The sequence below is a fragment of the Vicugna pacos genome, chromosome 19 (genome assembly GCF_048564905.1).
Source record: "Vicugna pacos chromosome 19, VicPac4, whole genome shotgun sequence".
Lineage (NCBI taxonomy): Eukaryota > Metazoa > Chordata > Mammalia > Artiodactyla > Camelidae > Vicugna > Vicugna pacos.
The window spans coordinates 40,626,545-40,639,012 of NC_133005.1; the positions used below are offsets into that span (position 1 = coordinate 40,626,545).

The 12,468-nt window shown below is 39.6% G+C and overlaps 1 long non-coding RNA gene across 1 annotated transcript in view; it reads left to right on the forward strand.

Moving 5' to 3' along the window:
- The window catches only part of LOC140687321 (uncharacterized), a 285,533-nt gene extending 283,359 nt beyond the window's left edge, over positions 1 to 2,174 (forward strand). The window contains exons 3-4 of the long non-coding RNA XR_012061525.1: positions 112 to 210; positions 1,682 to 2,174. This is a non-coding gene — a long non-coding RNA (uncharacterized lncRNA). The remainder of the gene's footprint in view (positions 1 to 111; positions 211 to 1,681) is intronic.
- The last annotated feature ends 10,294 nt before the right edge of the window (positions 2,175 to 12,468 follow it).

The following is a 12,468-nucleotide window of genomic DNA, read 5'->3' on the forward strand; positions in this document are numbered from 1 at the left end:
CCACTTGATGATGGTTTCTGGATGATTCAGGCACTGTCCTGAGAAGGTGCTTTGTCACATTTCATCATTAAAGAAACTCTTGTGAAGTATGCATTTCTTATTGTTTTATAGAAGAAGCAACTGAAGCACAAGGAGTTCCTATTAAGTGAAAATCGCTAAAGATGCCGTGGACACAGTCTCCTCCCTCACGCCACCAACTCTGAAGTGAAGGTAAGACCCCAAAGTATGAGCCCCAGCATACAGAGGTATGTGATGAAGTCATGCAGATCGAAGAAGAATTCCTTCAGATAAAGAGGAGAAAAAGAAATATCCCAGACAGGGGACAGAGCAGGTGCAAAAACCCTGTGGCCAAGGAGAGCAGGGTGCGTGTGGCTGGTTGGAGAGAGTGAGGGCCTGCCTGGAGAGAGACACAGCTGTAAATGTAGGCAGGGGCCTGCATGCCTGTACTAAGGGGGTTTTCTTTATTGTTATAAGCTATGAAAATCCACTGAAGCAATGGAAAATCATTATTAAAAGATTTTTTTAGATCTTTTTTGTTGAAGTATGGTTGATTTACAAAGTTGTATTAGTTTCAGGTATACAGCAAAGTGATTCAAAATGATATATATAACTGAATCACTTTATATATGTAAATCTATTCTTTTTCAGGTTCTTTTCCACTATAGGTTATTACAAGATATTGAATATAGTTCCCTGTGCTATCCAGTAGGCCCTTGTTGGTTATCTATTTTATGTATGTTAATACCAAACTCCTAATTTATCCCTCCATCCCCTTCACCCTTTGGTAACCATAAGCTTGTTTTCTGTGTCTGTGAGCCTATTTCTGGAAAACCATTAATTTTTTAAAGTAAGATTAAAGGCAAGAGTGTGTATTTGCCTGATATGGTTAGTTTTGCTTTTTAAAGGAGCCTTCCAGTTTTAGAATGAGGAGTGGATTGTGAGGAGGGCAGAGTGAAAATACAAATTATGAGCTATTGCAGGTAGACCAGGCTGAATGCTGACTGTGGCTTTGACTAGAGTGTTATTGATGAAGACAAATAGTAGTTAGAGTAGTCTAGAAAGATTTTTGTCAGAAAATTGGTAGGAATTGGTAATGGGTTGGATGGTTTTCCAAAACATGCTAAAGTTTATTCCTGGCTTCTTATTTATGTAACTATAAGAAGAGTCATGACATTTATTGAGAAAAGAAACATTAGATGAAGACCAAGTTTGCCGGGAAGATCATGAGTTTGGTTCTAAACATGTTGAATTTGAGGTGTTTCTGAAGAAAAGAAACAAAGAGGACAAGAAGACAGTAGCATAACAAGACTGAAATAAAACTCTGGGTTAGCGCCAGTCACTGAAGCTATGAGAGTGGGCAATGTTTACCTGAAAGGATACAACGTGAAATAAGATGACACAGAAATAGCCTCGAGGACTCCGGCATTTGGTGACTTGATAGATAAGCCTCAGTAGAGTGTTACTTGTTCATTAATGAATTGAACCAATGGTGTTCTTGGTTGGTAGCTGGCCAGGATCAGCATCTGGCAAAATTGTCAAACACAGGTTCCTTTCCTTTCACTTTTTGTTTGGAAAAGGAACTCTCTGAAGTGAGAGAGAGAATCTGTTTCATTCCTAAAGCAAAGGGAACATTTTAAACAGAAAACAAAATTGTTCATCTTCTCTTTGTTCCCTTTTCCAGACTCTTGCTGAAAAACAGATTTCTCACCAAGCACCATCAGCAGCACATCAACCACACATCAGACACTCTGTGTCCAGTGATGATCAATCTCTGACCAGTCATTTTCCAAGAATCCTAAGACACCTCTGAAGAATGTAATTGAAAACTCTAAATAAAGTATGGCTCCTAGGTTATCTATGAGACCCAAAGAACCCAAGAGTGAGCTTACTAAATTCTCTTTGAGAGCACACAGGCATCTGAACAAACATGTCATTTGAAATGCACGGCAGCCCGAGGCTGCAAAGGAGAAGAAATCCAAAAACAACAACAACAAAATAGAAGTATCACTAGTTCAAATGGGTGATTGGGATTGATCTGTCCCCTTTTCCAATTACAAGATACAGCTGTCCTTGAGCGAACTTGCCTGTGTCTCACCCTGTCAGCAGAGACAGACCAGCTTCCTTTCTCACTGTCCACTTCGCTCATTGCAAATAAATGAAGTGGCGAAGCTGCAATTCATGGAAAACAATACTCAGCAGATTAAATCTATGGCACATCTGCTCTCTTGCAGATAAGCTGAAGAATATGGTTCTTTTTTATTATTTTATTTTCTAAATAAACATAACTAAAACCTGCAACTGTTTTCATAGCAGAGGATTAAGCGTAAAAATGGAAATCCTAGGTCAGTGGAGGAAAAACAGTATTGTCCAATTGGCCAGTTCAGCCATTATCCGCTATGTGAAGTGGCTTCTAGTGTGTATACTACTGTCCATTATTCCCTGTAGGTTTCTCTTTAGCCCTTTTTTAACCCTACGCAGTGTCTCGGGAGGCTAATTGGCATGGAAATCACCAACAAGCTCCCTCGCCTTCTGAGTTGGAGTCAGCTATGAGAAGTGCCTAGCACATAAGAGACAGAGAAGGGAGTTAAGCTGAGTCACTCCAGTTGCCTGTTCTCTGGGTTCTTGTGGGTGATGCGTTTCTTTGTCACAGATCAGTACTCCTCCCATGGCTCTCTGTCTTTGTGGTTGGATTCTGCTTCCTTCTTCTTTTTCTTTTCTTTTCTTTTCTTTTTTTTTTTTTGCCCTTTCAAGCCTATAGAATAATAATATAACCCCTTCTGTTACCAGCCCCAAAGTTCTCCATTATCCCTTGTAGCCTCTTTACACTCAGTCCTCATCTTTGTATATGGCCCCTTATAGAACTACATTAGTTCTCTATGGGTCCCTGATCCGCATAGGGTAACACATACCACAGCCAAATGACACTGGTACCTCAAATCAAGAATTAAAAACCAGAAGCTATAAAGACAAAGTAAAATGCATTAGAAAGATGCTGATGGACAGAAACTAATTCAAATTGTAGTCATTGTTAGAGGCATCTTTCCAATTCACCATGACCTTCCTTCTAGAGGCACCAGTCCCCAGTGCACAGGGATGTGTTTTAGGCAGGTGTGTCTACATAATAACTTCCCGCAGTCTGCTTATCCCATATCCAAACTTAGATAATATGACCAAGGGTAGTCACATGACCTGATAAGGGTCAGTCGGGTCCTTTTCCTGGAAACTTGGGATGTGGACTGCAAAAGGTCATTTACTGAGCTGTGGGATTAATTACCTGAGAAATGGAAGAATGAAGGAAACAGAAGGCAGAGATTGAAACACAAGAGAGCACTTCTAGATTGCAACCCCTTCCCAAAATCTGGCCCCATTTCTCCCTGAAACAGAGTTATCACTGTATCTTTAAAATAAAACCCTCCATTTTTATTTGTTAGCTAAAATTGGTTTCTGTTACCTGCAACTAAAAGAGTTCCTAAATGATCCATTGAGCAACAAATGATGCTTTTTAACCAGCAGTAATGTGGTGGGTACCTATAGTTCTATTCCAGCACTGTCTAATAGAACTTTCTGCAATGATGGAAATATTCTATAAAATCTGCTCTGTCCGGTGCAGTAACCACTAACCAGATATAGACACTGAGCATTTGAAAGATAGGCAATGAAATTAAGAAAATTTTTGTTTTATTTTAATTTAATTTAAATACCCTGTGTGGTTAGTAGGCATCTATTAGATAGCTCAGCTCTAGACTTTTGGCTTTTCCCTGATTTTGTGCTTTCATTTCTTCTCTATTAGTTGGCTGTGAGCCTTCTGTGTATCTACTAAAGACACTCAATGAAGCTGGCACATCATTGTAAAGAATCATTAATGATTAGGTGCTTACTCCTATTCGTTCGGTTTTTAGCATTTTTTTTCCCAGATACCTGTAAGTGAGAAACTAGGATCTTTGAAACTTGGCCCATTATGATCAGATTATTACTTGGTTGTTTAACCCAACTCTTGTTACTCTTTAATCCTCACTGTCTTGTCCTGTCATACCAAACTTACTGAAGCTTCCATAGTTTGTTGTGTTCTGATACCTTCCTGCCTTTGCATAAGTGGTACCCTCACTTTATATATATATACATATTGTTATTAATTTCCTGTCATTTTATCCCTCCATCCATCCATTCAGCCGTCCAACAAACATTTATTAAACAGGAAAGATTCGGTTCAGAAAGATGAATATAAACTGCATATTTATACGTGGAGTGAGTTTTCTAATTGATGTCATGGACATGTGTACCCAGGCGACCTACAGAAAGGTGGAGTAGGTTTTATCAAAAGATAGTTTGCATGTAACATGTGTTAAATTGCCAGGGATGCTTTCAGAAAATGCAGAATAGCAAGTAAATAATATTTTCCCTTATTCAGTGTTCTTTTTTAGTTAACTCATATAAAGTACTAGAAAAAGCATCTGTAAAGTAGTAAGTGTTCAATAAATGTTAGATTTGTTGATAAGGTCTGCTTAAAATAGTTCCAGTAGTGCACTCCTGAATCTGTCACCCAGGCCAGCTCTTCCAGCTCTTTCAGTCAGTGGTGACTCCGTCTGGTGCAGCCTGAGTGTTTTGCGGGGAGCAGACTCTGAGATGGGAATTACTGTTCAGAACGTTTAATCAGAGAGTGCTCTCAAGATCAGTGACTGCGGGAAAAGGGAAGGGAGTAGGACGGAGCAAAGGGAGAAGTGGGGCAAAGATGCAGTCTGAGCAAAGGTCTCAGCTGACTGCACAGGGGATTCTGAAGCTGGAATGCATCTTCTGAGACATCCTTAGAAGAACTAGGTGTGCTGGGCTTGTACCTCCCAACCCCCAAGTCTACCCGCCAGCGGATGCACGTTGCCAGCAAAGGGGACGTGACCTCGAGCAAGGGAATTCTCTGCAGCTAAAGTCAATTTCTAGCCCGGGAGTTGAGGGCTATCTGCTGGCAGAAATAAAGAAGTAAAGAAATAAAATCAACCCGTCCAGCAGAGCGAACTAGGCAGTGTATCAGAGCATCCAGGACACCATCCTCTCAGCTCTTCACACTAAAAATCCTGACGTTATCCTTCGCTTCTCTCTCTATATTCCATCCCAGTTCTGCCGTCAAAATACACCCAGAATATGATCTTTTTTTTTTTCTTACCACCTCCACTGATACCATCTTTACTGGCACCACCATTCCCTCTCATTTGGATTAAGCAGCATTCTTATTGATTACTCATTCTCCTGTTTTTGCCTTTGCCCTACTTCTAGTTTATGCTAGAATATCTTAAAATTTGCGGCAGGTCGTGTCACTTCTCTGCTCCAAACTCCACGAGTGCCCCGTCTCTCCTAGAGCAGAAGCCAGCGTCCTTCGAGCTTTCTGCAGGAGTCACGACCGGTCTGTCCACAGCACTTCCGACATCGTTTCCTGCACTTGCTGCGTGTCAGCTTTGCTCCACATCAAGACCTCCAGGTGCCCTCCTGACTAGGGACTTTGAAGCTGACTCTCTGCTCTTGCTAGAAAGCACATCCCCGGTTTTCTGATGGAACCGCCTCCCTCATTCCGCCATGTCTCTGCTCCTTTGTCATCTCAGCAAGACCTTCTCAAAAGACCTCATGTAAACAGGGATTCCCCCCTCCCTGCCATTTCTCCCCACCTTGCACATTTTATTTTGTCCCACATTCTTTTCATCATCTCTCATATTGTTTGTCTATCTGTTTGTTACTTGCTTTCTTGTCTGTCTCACTGTTAAAATGTAAGCTCCAGGACACAGGACCTTCCTCCTGCGGCCGTTCTCTGTGAGCCTGGTACCTACAACGGTGTGGCCTACACCAGGTGCTGATAAATACTTGCTGACCGGAGCGTTTACATTTTGGCCAAATTTGCCCAGATAAAGAGATCCTCTTTTGTGTCCTATAACGCCTAAGATAAAAGAAAAAATAAAGATTTGGAATGGAGCATGCTTATCGGTGGCAGTAGATGGAATTCTAAAGACTCCAACCTTCCTCCCCAGCAAGATTACCACCCTGTTATTCAGTCACAACTAATTCAGATGCGACTAAAGAAGGAGCTTTGCAGGTGGAATGAAGGTTATGAACCTTGAGGAGACCACCCTGGGTTACCCAGCAAAGCCAAGTCTGACCTACAGAACAATGAGGTAGTAAGTGGGTGTTGTTCCAAACTAAATTTCTGGTCATCTGTGACAGCAGTGTGGAAAATTAATACAGGGTTGATTTTTATTTTAAATTTTACTCTTTGTCCTCAGATAAGCACCATCACAATCTGTAAGCAGCCTGTATGTAAAGAGAAGGGATAACAAAATAGTAACATCCTAAACAGGAGAGGCTTCCAGCCTCTGCATATCCTATTATTTATTCAATAACCAAAGACTGGTTATAGGAATCATTGAAGTGAACCATGTTTTACTAATATATTTATGACGCTGCACTGCTGGTCCCATGAGTATGTATTTCGCTTGTCAGAGCTCCGGAAGGGGTTTCATTTTGTTCAACAGTGACTGTGGGAAGTTCCCCTGTGCTGACAAGTGAGTTTGTCTGAGTATTGCACTCCAGGCAGCTAATCCAAGAGCACAATTTGAGAAGGCAAACAGCGCCTGCAATCTAAACGACAAAAGTCAGCCTTTTTGATTTAAAAAAAATTAAACTCTCTCACAAACTGGTCTGTTGAATCATGATTATCCTGGCAGTTAAGACCCTTCGCAGTTGTTTGTGTGGATTTTAGTAAATCACTCATCTCCCTCTTTATCTTGCTCCTTCAGCCTCCAGTAATTGTTCTGAAGATGTGATTAGTGGATGCAGTTAAAGGGCTAAACTGCTCCTGAGTAACTAAATCATCTTGTTCAGTTGAGTTTCTACTCCTTCCTGTTTGGCTGTTTCTGATATTTTAATTATCTCCAAGGCAATTTCTTAAGAATTTCTTTGGCAAACCTTTCTCTTCATGGCCATCCTCAAACTCTTCCAATTTTCTCTTTCATCATCCTTCCCAGCCCGTTCATCTCTGCCTCGCTGTTCCTTTCTTTCAGAACCCTTCACACAGACGCTATTGCATTTAGACTCGTCCCACCTGAAATACACAATGGTACCATTCACGTGGGGAGGAGGTTGACAATATTTAGGAAAATCATGATGCGTATACCTTTTGAAGTACTATTATGAACTTAGCCCAGTGATGAAGACACAAAAAGTAGTTAGCACAAGGTTGTTTATTGCAGCATTATTTTTAATAACAAATGAATGAAAATGGTCCAAATATCCCTGAATAGGGAGCTTGGTAAATAACTTGTGGTATATCTAAAGAATGGAGTCCTAAACAAAAAATGAGTGCAAAAAATGAGGGGGATCTCTATCTTAAGCTGTTTCCGGGTACCCAGATGATTGATGAAGGAAGACGCTCTATATGCAAAAAATGAGGGGGATCTCTATCTTAAGCTGTTTCCAGGTACCCAGATGATTGATGAAGGAAGAGTGTTTTGGCTAATGAATGAATAAGAAACGATAGAATTATATATCATTTTACAGTGAATGAACGGATTTAGACAAGTGGCAGCCGGATTATTTTGTGTGTCCTAAAACCTAAGCCTATCTTCCTGTTTATGACATTCTCTACCTAACAAATTTAACACTATTCTTTGTGTCATTTATTTCTAACTAGACCTGGGTGATTTTTATGAGGTGGTGGTGGGAACAGTTAAACCAATTGAATGCTGTTAATATATCTTAAATATCCTGATTTGATCTCAGTTTCTTTTCATTTGTTGGGTTGTCCTTAGTTAAATAATTGGTAAATATTGCATATAGTAAAAACAGTATTTTTTTTAAAGTCAGGGGTTAAATTTTTCATAAAAATAGAATCTTTTTTAAAAAATCTTTTTTCAAGTATCACCTTAATCTTTATGGTATATAGGATTCTCTATTCTGATATAAACAAAAATTTTGATGGATAACATGAGTTAATATAAAGTATTAGATACAACTTCTAAAAGTTGTACTTAGCATTTTATATTTTGGGATTTTATTATATTGCAAACAGGAAAAAACCTCTCTAAGAGTAACAATCAAAGTTCTTCACTTAATATGGTGTTAAAATACAAATGGAAGTGGATTTAATACAAAGCTGTCTGCCCTTAAGATACGTTGATACATGAGAAACGAGTCTCTTACAATAACTCCAGTAAATTAAAACATTTGCAGACTTTAGGGCATTGTGTTGTAGCTTAGTTTAATTTTACTTGAAAAGACCATTAGCTGTAGCATAGAAAGCTGATCTTTATGCGTTCTTTTATGAATAAGACATAAATAAATGAGTAAAAGTCTAAGCTTAAAGTGGCGTGTAGACATTTAAACAAAAGCAAGAGAAACTTAATGTTGATTTGTTCTGTGGATCTTGTGTCTTCTGAATGTAAGATTTCTTAGAGTTATAACAAGCCTTAAATTCAAATGTGTGAGGTATTTTTATCACACAACAATGCTGCAAGCTTATAAAATAAAGCAAATTTATGAATTAGTCTTTGAAAATGAAAACCTGCATTCAGATGTTCTGTACGATTTTTTTTCTCCTTGTTTTTAATTGAAGTACAGTCAGTTACAATGTTCCAATTTCTGGTGTACAGCACAATGTCCCAGTCATGCACATATATACATATATTCATTTTCATATTCTTTTTCACTAAAGGTTATTACAAGATATTGAATATAGTTCCCTCTGCTATACAGAAGAAATCTGATTTTTTATCTATTTTTATATATAGTGGCTAACGTGTGCAAATCTCAAACTCCCAAGTTTATCCCTTCCCACTACCTTTTCTCTGGTAACCGTAAGATTGTTTATTATGTCTGCAAGTCTGTTTCTGTTTTGTAAATGAGTTCCTTAGTGTCCTCTTTTTTCTTTCTTTCTTTTTTCTTTTTTTTTTAGATTCCACTTATGAGTGATATCGAATGGTATTTTTCTTTCTCTTTCTGGCCTACTTCACTTAGAATGACAATCTCTAGGTCCATCCATGTTGCTGCAAATGGCATTACTTTATTCTTTTTTATGTCTGAGTACTATTCTATTGTATAAATATACCACAACTTCTTTATCCAGTCATCTGTCAATGGACATTTAGGTTGCTTCCATGTCTTGGCTATTGTAAATAATGCTTCTATGAAAACTGGGGTGCACTTGAGTATATTTTAAAGAAAATCTTGCTAGTGGAGGCCACTTCCTGGCTAGAAATAGGATGTTGAAGTAATTGCAATGTAGTTAAAATGCCCAAAGATATGGAATACAAGAGAATGATGAGGTTGTTTTGAATGCTGTGGGTCTTCTGTGGGGCGTGGCTTTTTTTTTTTTTTTGAGTGACATAGGAAGCTATTGGGAAGTTTTGAGTATAGGGATGACTTGATGGACTGAAATGAATGCTGCTGTGCTGAGAATAGACCCTGGGTGGAGGAGGCAGACAGCGGTGGGAGCCAGGACACCAGATCTGCTATTTTCAAAAAACTGACTTAACCTCCCTGTGCTTGCATTCCTTTGTCCACAAATTGTGGATAGTAATACCTACTTCATAGGGCTGGTGTGAGAATGAACTGAAGTTTTATATGTAAAATACATAGAACCGTGCCTGGCACCTGGCACAGCTTCACCTATTTGTTGATATTGTCATCATTATTGTAGTTGTGCAGACAAAAGGTGGTGGCAGTTTGGGCCACACTAGAAATAAGTGGTGAGATTCTGGATACACATTTAAAAGTAAAGCTGATAGGATCTTCTGATCAGTTGGATGTGAGTGTGAAAGAAAGAGGCTTCAGCAACTGGGAAGCATGGAGTCAGCATTTGACAAGTTGGGGAGGGCACTATAGAAGAGCCATATCAGGAACTCAGTTTTAACTTGATTTTTGAGACCCCTCTTACATATTCAAAACGAGAGCTTGAGCGAGCAGCTGGATGTGGACGTTGCCCACGTGGAAGCCTCAGCCCTGTTTGTTAGTGGCACGTAGATCGTGGTTTCCACGGCGCTTTCCATACTTAGCATTCCTTTACGTAGATTCTCATTAGTATGTTCCAATAGCCAGTGTGCTTATATTGAAATATCATTTGATGTTAAAAAGTCACATTTAGCACAGAAATGGCTTCTCAGTACAGTAGAAACATCCCCACCTCCAGACCAACCGCACAAATCAGTGAAGATGGCGAATGGCCCTTGCAGCTGCTACCAGCATCCCAGCTGCTGTAGGACTGTTACGTGTTATCAGTGTAATAGCAGTGTTCCCCATTATCTGGAGCATGCAGTTATGAGCTCACATCATCGGTCTTAACCAGCTTGATACTTGAACTTACTTCCCATTACTGGAAATAATTCCATTTTGAAAGTCATTAGAAAGTGAGTTAATGGTGACTTACACACATTTCCTCTCCCCTGGGCCAAAATTTGGGGATTGTTGATGTTCATTTAATAGTGAATGAGGAAAGCCTCTTGTACCTGTCAGCCCCCCTATGCTTTTGCTACCCATAGATAGAAGTAGAAAGAGATGTAATGAAAATAATAGAATAACAGTTAAAACTTACCGGGTCTCAGGTCCCACCGGCTATACTCAGCACTTTCCATTTTCAGATAATAAAGCGTAAAGCCTTTGACTCAGGCTCACAGTCCCCACCACACAGGACACTGCTCCAAGCCCCTCCCCTCCTGCACGTCCTCCTCCAGATCCCAGAGTTTCATTCGCATTCCTGCTTCCCGGCTGTCATTTTCAGAAGGGATGAAAAGTATACAGAAAAGTTGATAAAGCTTAAACCTGGAAGGTTTTCCCTATTTCAAGGACACTTTCAGATGGTACAACAATGAGCAGTCGATGGCTGATGAAAGCGAGCAGGGGTGGCGCAGGGTCAAACTGAGCGCAGACCCGGCTGTGTGTTACCATCTGTGGATTTTAGTTTCTTGTCACTCCATTCAACACAGAGTGTTCTTTCTAGTGGCCAGAAGTAAAGGCGTTGCATAAAGCTCTTTAATTCCCTTTTCAAAAAAAAAAAAACTGATTTGTTTCATGGGCTTCGAAGCCTATTACATCTCACAGAAGACAAACCCCTGAAGGCAAGGACTAGAAACGTGAAAAGTGCTGCCACAAATTTAATCCACTTGAAAGAAGACTGACAACTTCCCTTGCCTTGGATTAAGTTAACGGTGTATGTTTTCGTCTGGAAATAAGCCCTGTTACTGGCTTCAGGAGATTTGAAGTCTCTTCAGGAGAGGGGAAGACTATTTGCTTTTAAATCGGGGTCACCTGATTTACAGGATGGCTTCACGTAGCTCTTTTTGAAAGAGAAACAAAAGGTGATTCCTTTGGCCGTCTTCACTGACAATACTCACTGTGCCGGACAACATCCTGCACTTTGTGGTCATCCACTGTGAGGAGCAAGTCTTTTGTCTCCAATGTCAGGGTGACCACTGAATTAAATCAACGTTAAAAGCAAACATTGTATGCACATGCAGACCTGTACGAAGATGAAAATATCACTTTAAAAAAGACATCTACACCCTTTGTATTTTGGTTACAACCCCCCAACTTGTTCTAGAACGTCTTTCTATGAAGATTTTGCTGGGACGAAGGACCTACCTCCTTTTTTAGAAGTGCAAAGTGAATGTGTGTGTATATATGTGTGTGTGTATATATATATGCATATATATGTTTATTTATTTGTTTTTTTGCCCCTCATAGATACAAAGCTGTAGATATGTGTGTAGGCTCATGCATAGGAGGTTCACTCTTCAGATGCTGACTATTTCATTTTTGGTTGTCACAGCTGGGGGGCTGTTATTGACACCAGTGGGCAGAGTTCAGGGATGTTGCTAAACATTGTACAACACACAGGACAGCCCCCCAGCAGAGAATTATCTGGCTCAAAATGGCAGTAGCACAAAAACTGATTGCTATGAGTACACACATGAATTTACTAACGTAATTCTTTATTATGAGACAGTTTGCTTCCAATTTTTCAATGTTATGATTAGTGCTGTTATAAATACCCTTGTGCACATACACATCTTTGCACACATTTCTAATTATTCCCTTTAGGTAAATATCTAGAATTAGAGTTGCCAGAACAGTAGAGATAATGACTTTTAGAGCTTTTTATAAACACACTCAGATTCCCATCCAAATGAGTGGTGCCATTCCGTGCTCTCCTCATAGCTGGGTGTCCTGTCATTTCCAGAGCTTCATCTAGACTGTGCATGGCTATTTGTAGATTTATAAATAATTGAATATTTTCTGGGCAAAAATATAGTTAATTTTGTATATGTTTTTCTCATTACCAGCAAAACTGAAACAATAGAGTTAAAAATTGGCTGGTTTATTCGTATGGGTGTGTTCAGAGTCAGTTGAAGGTAATCCAACTGCAGGCTAAGTGAAGCCTTGCTGGGATCTACTCATTTCTCTTCTATGTGGTCGCTCATAGGTTGGGTTTATATTCATGGT